Here is a 14,381-nt window from a genome sequence, read left to right on the forward strand (position 1 = left end):
TGCCTTGACACATGGGCCAGACAGTGTGTACACATGTACCCCTGTTGTGGCTATACACACACACACACACACACACACACACACACACACTTGTAACTACCCACCACATCTCCACTCTTTGAGATAAAGTCCTGCCATAAAAACTCTAAAGCAAACAGTCCACCTTTTCATTCACCGTGAAACTTATTCCACAGTCAAACATGTGAGCCGACACCGACGACGTCTCTGGCCTGGTGAAGAGGAAAAAGACATTTTACAGAAGGGCTTTAACACTGAATGTCACACGCTTCACTCTCTTGGCTTCGACGGACACTCCGACTTTCAAGGCTTTACTACGGCGCTGACACACCTCAGAGACCGGACTGGCTCCGGTCAATCAGTTATAAGATGCTGGGAAGACTAATGCAGCTCCAGAGTGAAGTGGAAGCTACTTTAGGAGTCTGCAGCTCCTGAGTTACTAAACTCTTACACGCAACCTCAGTGGAAACCTTTACCTTCATTTTACATCCACCGCCTGCACAAATAACAACATCAACAAGATTAAACACACAGTAGGCATCTGTAGTGGTTATTAAACACAATCTGAAATCTTAGTATACTTCAGCTGTCTTTTCTCAGCTTGCTGTAACCAGTGTGTAAAGCTTTTTATATTATTTCCATCACAGTTTTTCCAGGTCTTCATTAAATCCTGAGCATAAGCCAAAGCAACGTCTGGCACTTACATTCACGAGGGATTACTGTATTTCATCATAAAAGACGCACTGGAATTTATGAGTTGCATCCCCAGATGGATTACAATGGCTGCCTGGTCACTGAACTTTATTTAACGTATATTCAAATTTCTGAAACTTAGCAGCATGGATTGTAAAATGGTTATCTGTAATGAAACGTGCGTGTAATTTGTAATAAACGAAATAAAATCCAGTCTGTAAACATGTTGTTTAACCAGCAAAATGTCCTTCAGAATGATAACGGATTTTGGAATTGAACTACATCAATGCTCCGCCCAGATAAGCTTTGTGGTGTTAAAGTGGGTCATGAGGTGCACACAGTCACATTTGGTTTTAAAACTACAGTGAAAAAAAAAAAGTGAGAGCAAAGGGGAGGTTGAATCAGAACATGGTCTGGTTTCACTTCAACCACCTTTACCATCAATGTTTGGTAGTGTCCTACTTTTCTGTCTCTGTCTAATGACACACACACACACACACACACACACACACAAAGTTCTCTCTGAGCCATTTTACTCTTTAAAGTGCAGCTAACAAACACTGGGATTAATGTTATTCCAGCCACAAACAAAGGTGCGTAACAGTATCCCAGTGTCACAGTCACCTGTGACTGGCTTCAGGGGTCAGAGGTCACACAGATGAATGGGCGTCTTGTCTGATCGGTGATCTCTGGTTTCTCAGCTGAACACTGCTCTATTATCAAAACTGCCAGCTTCTTTGCAGCTGAAATAAAGACCATTTTCCTCTGAGTGAGTGTGTGTGTGTGTGTGTGTGTGTGTGTGTGTGTGTGTGTAGACAGGTGCCAGTGTATTTAAATGGCTGTAGAGCTATTTTGTGTTTGTATGGTTTAAAAAAGGATGGTTTCTTACATTAACAATAGCAGGCACTAGAGCTGCAAAGATCAATAATTGATTAATTGATTGAGAATTAATCGTCAAGCCATAAAACTGTCATTTTTACATATCTGCTTGTGTTCAGATTAAACATACAGGCTATAATGTGTATTTTCTAATTAATAAGAGAGTCAGGCTAGCTGTTTCCCCTCGCTTCCACTCTTTATGCTAAGCTAAGCTAACTGCCTCCTGGCTTCAGCTCTATACCTCACACACAGACACGAGAGTGGTGTCAATCTTCTCGTCTAACTTTAGAGAAAGAAAGTAAAATAAGTGCATTTACAAAAGGACAAACTGTTTCTTCAAGGTGCTGTCGATTTGCCTCAGTGGCTAGTCTGCGTTAGGGACACAGCGCCAGATTGGTCGACTGCAGCTAGTCTGATGATGCAGCATTACTCATTGCGCAGCTTTAAAAACACTCGTCTTGGGTCTGAATATTTCGGTCAGTGTAAACATCATACGGCTTCAATGAAGGGCTGCAACAAGCTGATACAGAATCTGAGGGATAGCGAGGAACAGTTCATTATTCTGAAATATTACAGTTTCTTTCTCTATCTCCTTCAAAACATGCTGTAGTCCAGCCCCACCCACAGAGCTTCAGTCCAACAGGCCTCAGACACTTGAAAATGTCCAGAATTAAAGTTCTTATCAAAGATGACACCAGCACACTGACGTGAAACACACACAAAAAGAAAAGAGCTCTGAACTCACCGGGGATGTAATGAATGTTGTGTGTGACTTGAATGAGGCAACAACTCCTTCAAACTGCTGGGGAGTTGTTGTGTAAGAGTTTCCAGATCAGCCAATCAGACAAGTTTCCTCTGTGTGTGTGTTATTTTGTCTAATGAGGTCTGTTTTAAAAGAGGAAGAGAAAAGGGTGTGACAAGGAGAGGATCTCTCTCTCTCTCTCTCTCTCTCTCTCTCTCTCTCTCTCTCTCTCTCTCTCTCTCTCTCTCTCTGAATACACAAAGAGCTTGAGGCAAACATTAAGGGCTTCTCAGGCTACAATGGACGGGTCACAGGTTGTTTCGCATCTTTTCTGGCTTGTTTTGTGTTTCCTCGTGGTCATTTTGAATCTCTCTGTGGTCGATCCGGACAACCTCCGCTCCTTTTTATAACTTTCAACAAGATGCGTTAACAGTCATTTCAAACAGAGGCTCTGGCCCATGAGCCGGCCGACCCCTTCGGCCCGCTCAACAATCCATCCACCACGTCATGAAACGCACAGAAACCTTGTGGCGGTGTTCTGTGAGGAACTCGTATTAGTTTTTATTTGAAACTAAGAAGAAAGCGCGCTCAGTATTCCACAATCCACCAGCTCCGTTCTCTGTTGCATCTCTATCAACAGGTACTTGTCTTATCAGGCTGCTAGCTAATAATAGCTCCCATACACACTGTAAGTTTAAGAACAACTTGACTCTAAGCGGGAAAGTTACCAACAGAAGGAAGTAGAGCTACAATGATCAATCAACGAATCGATTAGTCTGACAGCAGAACATTGATCCGCAACTGTTTTGAATTTCAAATTATCATTTAAGTCTTTTTAAAGGAAATGTGATGTTTCTCAAAAAAGAGAATTTGTTTCTTTTTCAACAAATTACATATGTTTAGGTACAAGACCTTTTTTCTGACAATTTATAGACCAAACAATCGATCAGTTCATCGAGAAAATATTCCGCAGATTAATCAGTAATGAAAAGCTGTTAGTTGCAGGCCTAGAGGGGAGAAAGACTTCCACCTTCATCACTTCACAAGCAGCTCCCTCTCAGCTCCTCTGCAGAGTAAACAGTACATCCTGTATTGTTACTGAATACCTCAGATCATTGGCCAATGCCAGTTAATGTCCCAATACAAACAAAGGCAGGGGAGGAAATGTTGCACAGTAGCACAGAATCAAAACTCTGCCTCAAATCCCAGCTGGATGAAAAAGCTTTCAAGTAGTATCTGGCCAAAAGACTTGAAAAGCAAACCTCGGTGTTACCACTGTGTTAAAGCCGCTGCAGCGCTTCATTATTCAAACACTTCAAATTGTGCGCCTGTGTTGTTTCACCACGTCTATCTTCAGAAATCTGTTACAGTGACTCAACAATTGCAGGAAGTAGCAGTGATAGCGAGTTCTTGCTAATTACTCACAGCAACTTCTGTAGAGCTCGTATGCCATTAAAAGGTGGCTGTGAGCCAACTGAAACAATGTTCATACATCGACGTCCATCTTTCATGCAGCTACTCATACATGCGTGCATGTAAACCATTAACACAATCCACTATGTACACCAGCTGTGCTACAGATGTGATCACAAATTAAAGATCCAATTTCAGGAATCAGTTTCCTGCACAATCATTCAGAGCAGATTTACCTCTTTGCGATTACGTCTCTATACAAAAGTGGTGATTAATCAAATATCGAAGGGAGAAATCCCAAATATGTGGGGAAGAGGTGTCAGTGGGAGTTAAAAATGTTTGATCTTAGATAAAAAAAATATTAAATTCGTGACTGTGAACAAGCTGTGTATCCAACTTTTAGAAAATTTTAAAAAGTTGATCATAATTTTTCAAAACCCAAGTTGCCATATTAAAATATTTTGTTTTGTCTCACTATTCACCATTCACCACACAAAAACCTAACTTTATTTGATTCAGCATCACAGGAGACAAATAAAACAGAAAATATCAACAACTGAGAAACTGAAATTTTACTTGAAAATATGTTTATCAAAATAATTGCTAAATAAATGTTAATCAACTCATCACTTCAGCTCTACTCTTCAGCTTATATTGTCTAATTTAAGAAGAGATATAGTTTTGGCATCAGTGCTGAAACACAGTATGAGCTGCCCAGCACACACATCTGTAGGACCATGATCTGTTCAACCAAGCTGCCAACACTTATATATATTTAACCGCACAGGAATACCTTGTGTTTAAAGTAGTTCTGTTCATGAATGGTTTACAGTGACAGGTCACTCAGCTGTGTGCTGAACCTATAACTCCCTGTCATGATCAACAGTTGCAGCGGGCAGTTCATCAGCTTAAAGATTAATTACCTCATTACATCTTCAGGAATCAGTGAGGTTGGTGATCTGAGTTAGTCTCTTTGGTATTTCAAAACCAACTCCTCTGCAATGAAGGGCTTGAAATACTATCAGTAAATCACTTTCAATGTGCTCATGGGCAAGGCGCTAAACCACTGAACGCAGTGGTCTGTAAGAAAGCAAACAGATAAGTTAACGACTGGTGATTCTTTTGTAAACCGCCTGCATGTATTGTTAAGTTAAGTAAAAGGTGTATCTAGGTCAGTACAGAGAGGTGTAAAGCTTTCACTCTGCAGAGGGATTTCACCCACACACAGTTCAAACACATCTGCACATGCAGCTCACACCGTGGCATCTTGAGCTCGGGGTCTTTGGTCTGCGGCGTGGGTCTGCCCAGTTGAAAGGTGTCATATAAGAAACCCACTTTTTTGCAGAGGGACACAAACTGCTGCAGAAAGTCCACAAGAAAAAAGGGTGGGAAAATCATGTTCCTCTTTCATTTCTGAGTATTGGTCTCGTCACACACCAAGGAAATGAAGGAACCTGCTTCATAAACATACAAGGCCAGAGGAAAGAAGAGGAGACAGGATAGAAATAACAGAAGGATCAAAAGGTTCAGGTGAGGCCGGAGCTCAGTCAGAAGCTTGTTTGATGAAACAAATATTCGGTTTTCTTTCTGTCTGAACAAACCTTTAGTTGGGACTGGGATCTGTATCTAGAGGCCAAGCTCAACATCACATTCACAAGCTTTGTCCTGGGAAATCTGGCAACTCTGTGCATCAAAAACATTGCCGTGTCAGACTTTCTCCTCCATTACAGAACGCAGATTTGGTTTTAATATCAAATCCAGTAAAACTAAATCTATGAACAGTGTTACACACGATGTTCTGCTCCACTGCGCAAATATAAAAGCCATATCTGCTTCTGCAAACCCAAACCACATACAGGTCAGATGGGTGGTATAAAGAAGGTCAAACCGATGTGCTTTTAACCAAAATGTATGTGAAGTGTTGCAAAACACTGAGGACAAAAAGGTGTCCAAATCAATCAATCATCAATTTTCTACTATTTCATTTGTTCAGCTGCTTGTGTTTGACCACGTTTAACATTTCCTGTAAAAACTAAGGTACTGAAGAAAGGTACTGTTTGGATTTGGGTAAAACACTAAACTAATCACAAACACAAACTCATCATCTGCAAAGATAGAAGAAGATAGAACGGGACTAACGAGGAGCACTATTGTGAAATTCTGTTTGACAAAAAAAAAAAAACAGGGCTGCACAACTGATCGAAATATAATCGAAAATCACAATATATGCAATTTGCAATATCCAAATCACAGGAGCTGCAATTGCTTTGATAAAGGTTAAAATGTGTGACGTTGTTGTGCATGGTTAGCACCATAAGAGACGCCCCAACCTACAAATTATATTCTCCAGACGTAAAAGAAACATATTTGTGTGTCATCATCACAAATTTTTATATTTTTTTACTGTGAAAATGAAAATGCAAAAACAACCACTACAACTGAAATAACAATCGCAATGTGATTTTTTCACATATCGTGCCACCCTACAAATAAATATATAACCTCAAGTTTTATATCTCTAAAACATATAAGATTTAGATTGTTAAATAGGAAGTGAACAAGCAGTGCAAATACAAACTAAGGGTTAGCTATGCCTGCTATGCTTAGTATCCCTATTATTGATCATTTGTTTGTGCAGTCAGTCGGAGCAGGTCTTTAATGGTGAATAACTCATGAGCCAATAACATTCATACGTCTGAGCTAATTCACAGCTTTTGGTTTTGACTTTGGTGGCTGCCTATGCCCCATTCTGTTCCACTGTTTTCTGTGCCACTGAACCACAAAGACCATATTAGTTTTGGCCAGTTTGTTTTTCCGCTAATTCAGAGCCTCAGCCCACAACCTCAGTCACAAGAAGCCGATAAACATTAACTTTACAGAGAGCAGCCACTGAAGCTATTTTTATACACATGCGCATGATACCGATCCTTTTACTACGGATTTTTCCATCATTTTAATTTAAACACACAATTATGGTGACGCATTTACATATTCATCCTGACTTGTATTGTGACAGGAAACGTTTCTTTGTCACCACCAACCAACAGATTATTACAACAAAAAGCTCCTTTCAATGCAAAAATCTGCTGTAAATTCAAGCTGAAGTTTATTTTTGAACTGTTTGTTTGCCAAGAAGACAAAAAAAGCAGCAGGCAGCCGTACTGCAGCCCGAACGGGGTCCTGACGCCCTGAAGGCTGCTATTATAGTCATTTCCTACTTATCAGATTTCATTGTTCCTTGTACCTGTCACTCACAACTTGTTCAGCTGACCACAGAATCAGCGTCAATCTAACCGACTAGCTAAATTGAACAAAGAGGACGTGTTTTCCCTGTGGATTACTGATTAATGAGTTTTCTCTGCTTCTGTGAGTGAAAGAGGAAGTTTTACTGTGTGTCTTATTCTTTCTTTTCTCTCTGACTCATGCCTGGGTGAAATCAGCCTTTGAGAACATTATTTCTGACTCTGATGCATGTGTGAATAGAGATGTATGCACAGAGAGGTAAGCGTAGACCTTTTTTTCCCTGCTGATGATGGACATCAACAAAGCAACAATAAGAAAGTGAGATGCAGTTATGACACAAGGGCACAATGCAGGATCTGCGCTTTGAGCAAGAGCCCGGAGCGTTGCACCGAAAGGCCCGAACAATTGACCTCTGAATTATTCACCTGACCTCTCAGGCCACAAAGCCGCGCCTCCTCTCGTCTTACCTGATAACACCCTGACATTTTGATCGACCTTTTAAGGTTCATAATCTCCATAAAGACTCTCTGCCACTCCGGCATATCAGTCCAGGAACCACTGACCTTCAAGCTGAGACACAAACTTGGATTTTGGCCCACGGTAAATTAATTTGAGCGCGAGCAAAAGTTATTGATCGAGATCAAATTCAAGGAATTGCCTTACGTGACCTTTTCAGATATTGTCACTGTCAACGTTCAGTTTAGAAGTTTCTGATTAAGAGCTGTAATACACACACACACACACACACACACACACACACACACACACACACACACACACACACACACACAATCTGTCATTCGTTTCTCATTTTATGTCTCTTTTGTGAAGTACGTCTCCACACGGAGTTCTGACCTCACGTATGTTTGTCATGTTCACTTTCTGTCTCCATCTTTGTTACTTCTTCCGTTTGTTTACCCTGATTTAGCAGCACGGCTCTCGGAGTGTCAGTCCATCCGTCTGTTGGTCCACCGCTTTGGTTCAGACTGAACCATCTCAACAACTACATGAAACTTTCTGCAGGCATTCATGTCCCCCAGAGGATGAATCTTAACGACTTATGTCCATCCCTGACCTTTACACTAGCGCCAGCAGCAGGTCAGATCTTCTCTTATCCTGTGAAATATCTCAACGTCTACTGGATGGATTGGCATCACATTTTTGTACCTTCATGTTCCCCTGAGGATGAACCCTAATGCCCCATTTAAGATATCTCAAAGCCCCCTACTTCTTTAATACACACCTGTGTTGTAGAGCGGAGGACTCCTTATAGTACTCCACATTATAGCATCATGACGCTGCTTTAATGTCTGGCTATGAGTAGGAAATTATCTCTATCATCAGTAACAGGATATGAAAGTACTTCACTGCCTACAAGTTTTTATCACTCATCAATGACATCACTAACAAACCGCAAAGTTTACTGTCACCTATCTGTAGGCTACAATAATAGTTTTGATAAGCATCATCCTTATCTTCATTATTCGGATTAATATAGCACCGTTTCTTTTATTTATAAGATACGAAACAAAAAAAGCGGAGAGAAATTACATCACGTCTTGACAACAATGACCAATCCTGCAGTGATACCATCACAAACACAACAACACACACTGTGATCAGGGAAAAAAAGTCACTCGCGCACAGAAAGTTGAAAGAAAAAGACACGTTTTTAAGAAGTTTTACGCACTGAACACAAACTGAGCCGCTTTGTTGTGAAGGACCAGCGGTGAAAGTCATTTGGTTGTGAGAAGGAAAAGAAAACAAAGTGGAGCTGAGGTTTTTTAGTTTCCCAGACCCAAGCCTGAGCAGCCTCCCTCTGCCTCCTCATTCTTTCCGCTACTTTCCTGGTGGAGGAGTCCCCGGAGGGCAGAGAGTGAGGAGACGCAATTCACTTCAGCTTCCTGTTCGCTCTTTCTCCTCAACCTCTTCCCTTTCTCCGTCAAAGACCATCTCAGCCTGTCAAACCCCCAGACTCAGCTTCACCTCGACCCCCCCACCCTTTCCCACCCCCTCCACAAGGTCAGTAAAGAGCGAGGCGGCGGCGCGTCCCTCTTACCGTGCGTCCTGGCTTCGTGCGGCGCGTCCCGGCTGCGATCCGGGGAATAATCAACAACCAAGAAACTCTCCCAACTACGAGGGAGTAACGAGAGCTAATGTTTTCCTCCAGGCTTCCTCCCACCTCCCACCGCCTCTCCTCCTCCTACTACTCCACTCCCCTCCTCTACTTTCTCCTCCCATTCTCCATCCCACCCCCCCACCCCCCCAACTATATTCATCCAAACACGGAAACCTACTTTGGCAGAAACGACTTCAGCACGAGGAGAGGCCAGATAACGGGCAGGTCACGTGACTACAATACAGCGGCAGTTAAGAAGTTTAGATCAACTATGACCCCTAGAGTTGAGTGAACTTGAAAGTGAAACAAGCACACAAAGCTTTCAGAAAAACACCAGCTCTCCTTGTAAGAGCAGTGAAAAGAAATGACTGTCACAATAGCTTCTTTTTTACCGGCCAATTATTTCAAATTATTAAAATAAATAATAGGAAAAGCAGCAAACTTTCACAAATAAGCAGTTGTAACATGAGGGGTTTGACATTTTTACTTTAAAATTACTTTCATTAAAATAGTTGCCAGTAAATTTTTTGTTAATTTAAATTTTTCTTGGTATATAATCTATGACAGTGAATCATAATTTTTAAGGTAATCACTTCTATGTAAGGCAATGTCTCAGACAAACTTCATTAACCTTAATTGCCTTTTCTGTCCTCCTCACCCACTTCCTCTTCATTATTTCCTTAAATTCTCATTTTTATGTCTCTGATTCTGTCTTTTTTATTTTTTTGACTTCTGACATTTCGCTCTTGTTCTTAGCGCTCTATGTTTTCTCTGTTCAGTTTCTTTTCACGCTCTGCTGCGTGTCTTTCTAACCCCTTAGTTGAGGTTTCAGTTTCCTGCAGACTCAGACGAGGAAACCACCATGATTTACAGTCATTTCTCCTAAAATCTGCACTCAGTTTATTAGGTACACCTCCCCAAAACTAATGCCATCCAGCGCAGCCCCGTGGTACTGTAAATCCTACCTTCACAAAGGTTTAAAGTTCAAATGTTGTTGAAAATGCTTTGGAAGGTGTTAATTCAATTTCATTTATATGTGTTAAACGGATGGATGCTCGACTGGTGTGTGTTTTATTTACATAAAAAAAAAAACAAGACAAGCTGTGGAGACAAGCTGCGACCATGTGAATGTGCTGATTTGTAGGTTTCAGGTGTTGTCTCATGTATGTGTCTTTAGAGAATTAGAAACATTTTTGAAAGAAAATTTTAAAACTATGAATTGTGTGTTTTTTATGCGTCATTAATCTGCTCCTTTTAGCCAGGTGTCTCTCTCTCTCTCGTAAAAAAAAAAGAGATAATGTAGCTCTAATGTATCATGACTTTCTAAATAAAGGTTCAATTCATAACTTATGGAGGCTGCTGCTGTTGAACAGTTTTGTGTCATACTGAGAGGTGTTACTAATATTTTGTCCACTCCATTTATATTAGTGACTTAATACATTATTTACTGTGGAGCGTCTGAGCTTTAAGCAGGAAAACAGTGTCACTATATCATGTCTTGTATGAAATATGGCTTGTGTTTGGTTTAAATATTTATCTAAAAGGGTTTTCAGTCATTTTTTGTTTAGCAGCTGTGAAGCATGTCGTAATCCTGGTTTTGAAAGTGTTTCTGTATAAAGATAACAGTTTTACTCATGGGAGTGAAATCAATGTTTTAATACTTTTTTGCTGATGTTGTGGGATTTTGGTGGCTAAAGGTCAAAGGTCAAGGGCTTGCGGACCTTACAAAATATCGCTAACACCTTGAGGGAATTTCTTCAAATTTTGCACACATGTTCACTTGGACTCAAGCACAAACTGATTGGACTTTGGTGGTCAAAGGTCAAAGGTCAAGCTGACAGTGACCTCAAACACTTTTTTAGCAATTACTCAAGACTTCACACAGCAATTATGACAAACTTACAACACAAATGGTTCATATTTTATATGATTCTGGACAAACAGGGATGTCACCTGAAACCAGTCTGAGTGGCAGAGACAGACAACCGCGAGGAGGTGATTCTAGTTTCTCACTGTGAAAACTTGGCTAAAAGAAAGTATTTGACATCTTTTGTAACCAACGTGAAGTTTGACATGACTAGAGGTGTTCAAGAGAAGAAGCACAAAAACACAAAACGATGTAATGATTGTTAAACACTAATTATTTCTATGTGTATCAGTTGTGAAATAGCAAACAGGCATGGTTTGGTTGCAAAAGAAAAGACATTTATCTGTAACTCATCTTCTAATGCATTAAAAAAAACTGTGATTTACTAAAATAGACAAAACCCACATGACCCCATTATCAGGCACAAATGTTCCTATTTAGCAAACATTTAAAAACACTTAGCACTGTGATTCTACACCCTCACATCACCTTAGGTCCTTCTTGTTACAGTCTAACTGCATAGTTTTTTGGGTTTTTTTTAAACAATGATGTGGCCACTAGATGTCGGCAAAAAGCTAAAAAACATTTTAGGATTCTCAGTTTAATACATTTCATTGTTGCTCTTTGCTCCTTACGTGATTCCTGTCCTGGTTTCACTGTTAAGTGTTTGCTGCTGCAAATCAGTTACAAACAGCCAGCTGAATCCGTCAGTTTGTACTTCAGGATCAAAATAAATAAAAGTAATCTTGTGATTTCTCCAGCCCCAGATGTTTTCCCAAAAGCCCTGAAGCTTGTATGAAGTTTATTATAACATTATTTATATTTATAACTTCAACTTGATGTCATTTCCTCTCAGTCTCTCTGACTGGACCGGCAAATTAATGGAACTCTATTAGTACTGTACTCGGGAAATAGCCATTTATATTATTATTTTTGGTGAGCTGGGCGAGCCATGAGGGAAAATATGAGTGATAGAGCAGGGACAGGACAGGACAACCTAACCTATGGACCAGGAGAGGAAGCAGGAATGGAAAGAAGTGATAAGCTGAAGTTAAGAGAAGAATATGTGCTGAAGAACCAGGAAGAGAGGGGTGGAGAATGGGCGAGAAGAAGACAGAAGAGGAAGTTTGGATTTGAAGAGTGAAGAAGAGAGTAGAAAGGGAGGAGTGAGTGAGAAAGGGAGGAAAAGAATGAAGGAGAGAAGGGGAGATGAGATGTGAAAAGTTGTGCAGATGAAGAGAAAGAGGGATGGGTATGGAGGTAGATTTTATCTCAATATTATTTATGTGAAATGACTGACAATCAGTGAGTAAATGTGTGATCTGTTAATATAAAACAGCTTCCACAAATACAAAAAATACATTTGTAAACCAACAAAAATATCTTGCAAATATAAATCGGATCTACACACAAATTTCACGAATAAAAACATATGTGAATACATTCAATTAATTTACAAATAAATGAAAGCTTTGGTGCACTGAATTGAGTTGCACGTCTTCATTTAATGGGACATTAACACAGAGAAAGCGTTAGCAGCATTTAGGCAGCATCGGCTAATGAAGAACGAGCTCACAAACGTCAACACACATTTGCATTTAGCACAAGTAGGACAATAAAATTCGGCAGTACCCCCTAAACTGGCATTTTTCATTATACAACGTGAAGAACTGCAGAAGAATTATACTTCTTGCATGGACCCTTTTACTTGTAATTGTGTATTTATGATTAGGTACTGCTACTTATAATAAAGCAAATGATCTACAAAATACTAACCCTCACTACCATTAATTATTTAATTTTGCCCTAGGGGATAAATAAAGTATGTATGTATCTATCCATCTTGTTTTAGTTTTATTTGAGTATTCTAGATTTGTAATTATTTGTTTGTTTTGTGATTGATTTGACTATCTATCTATCTATCTATCTATCTATCTATCTATCTATCTATCTATCTATCTATCTATCTATCTATCTATCTATCTATCTATCTATCTTATTATGAAATTGAGCCACCTACACAGCGGTGTAGCCATGACCTTCTGCCCACCCAGCTCAGTGGCTCCCCTGGATGGTGTGATAGAGTACACTGTCTTGTCACTAAATGTCAGCTATTGAGAGAAAATAGGAACTCTTGTTTATGTGCTGCATCATTCTACAACCTGTTACTGGCCATGCTTGGAGAGGAGGAGTCAGACTAATAGAAATGTTAAATGTTTTAAACTGCATACTTTATTACTGCATAACAATCTATCAGTATTACCTAATGCTATAAAGGTAATTAAACTCAGTGTGTAACCCTGCTTTCAGTTAGCTTTCAGCACCAGGACCTGAGCCAATGACTTGCAGCCTGCTTTTTAATTGGTAACTTTTCATCCCTCCTCCATTTGGCTGCAGAAATTTTAATTGGGTGCCTGTGTGTTTCACCACGCTTCACTCCCTGCCTATAAATCCACTCGGCTGACTGACTGACCGGTGTGGAGGTTAATTCAGTTTCAGCTCAGTCACGCCTAGTAAATTAATTCACCGTGTAGCATATCAGCCGCCACGAAAAAGAGCTACAGTAAATATATTTTAGTGGGATGCTACTCAGATATTACAGCAAAGCTAGCCTGGGGGGGGGGGGTAATGTCACTGGCTGTTATAAACTGAGTACCATAGACAATACTAGCTGCTGTAGGGAGGTACGGTGATATTTTGACTTTGTAAACTGAAATGTAATCAAACTGTGTCTTTCATGGGAATCCAATTAGATTAACTCTCTAAATATTTATGAGTACATCATGAGGACATATCAAACTTCCCTGGGGTCCATCACCTTAGGCCCAAGAAGGGACAAGAGGAATTGAGACAGTTCTTCAAATCTGATGTAACGAGTTGTTTACAACCATTTCATGTCAACAAGCAAGATTTGTAAATGGTGGACAAGATGGAGTGTGCAGATACTAGGACTAATATCAAACCACGAGTTTTTGTTTCAAGTATAAAATGTTCACAAGATTATAGACAGAAAATTTAAATCGGTTGTACTTTCTTATACTTTCTTTCAACCTCAACCATCATAGCCCTGGCGAAGAATGCAGCATGGCACAGGCTAAAGTATAAATGCTGCAAATGAACAACTTTAAAGATGTATGTATGTATAATGAGATATAGTGGTACAGTGGAGCTTCCTCAGCGCAGCTAGAGTAAGGTGGTTTTCCACCTTTGTCTTATGCCATGATGAACACTTACAAAACTATGACAGAAGTAATGTTCTTTAATGGTCTAAAACCCAAAGTTATAGCTACACACACTGACACAGCATGTTGAGAGGGGAGGTTTCAGATTGTGCAGATGTTCTTTAATCCATTATAAACATTTCATTATTGATTACCCATTAAAGACATACTTTAACAATGAGTTTC

The 14,381-nt window shown here is 39.9% G+C and overlaps 1 protein-coding gene across 1 annotated transcript in view; it reads right to left on the minus strand.

The window, feature by feature from the left end:
• LOC111227985 (phospholipid-transporting ATPase ID-like) overlaps positions 1-9,149 on the minus strand; it is a 41,882-nt gene extending 32,733 nt beyond the window's left edge. Inside the window, exon 1 of the mRNA XM_022753750.1 lies at positions 9,048-9,149. The gene's annotated coding sequence lies outside the window, so the exon portion shown is untranslated. The remainder of the gene's footprint in view (positions 1-9,047) is intronic.
• Positions 9,150-14,381: the final 5,232 nt, after the last annotated feature.

Source organism: Seriola dumerili, unplaced genomic scaffold (genome assembly GCF_002260705.1).
Source record: "Seriola dumerili isolate Sdu_G_001 unplaced genomic scaffold, Sdu_1.0 BDQW01000193.1, whole genome shotgun sequence".
NCBI lineage: Eukaryota > Metazoa > Chordata > Actinopteri > Carangiformes > Carangidae > Seriola > Seriola dumerili.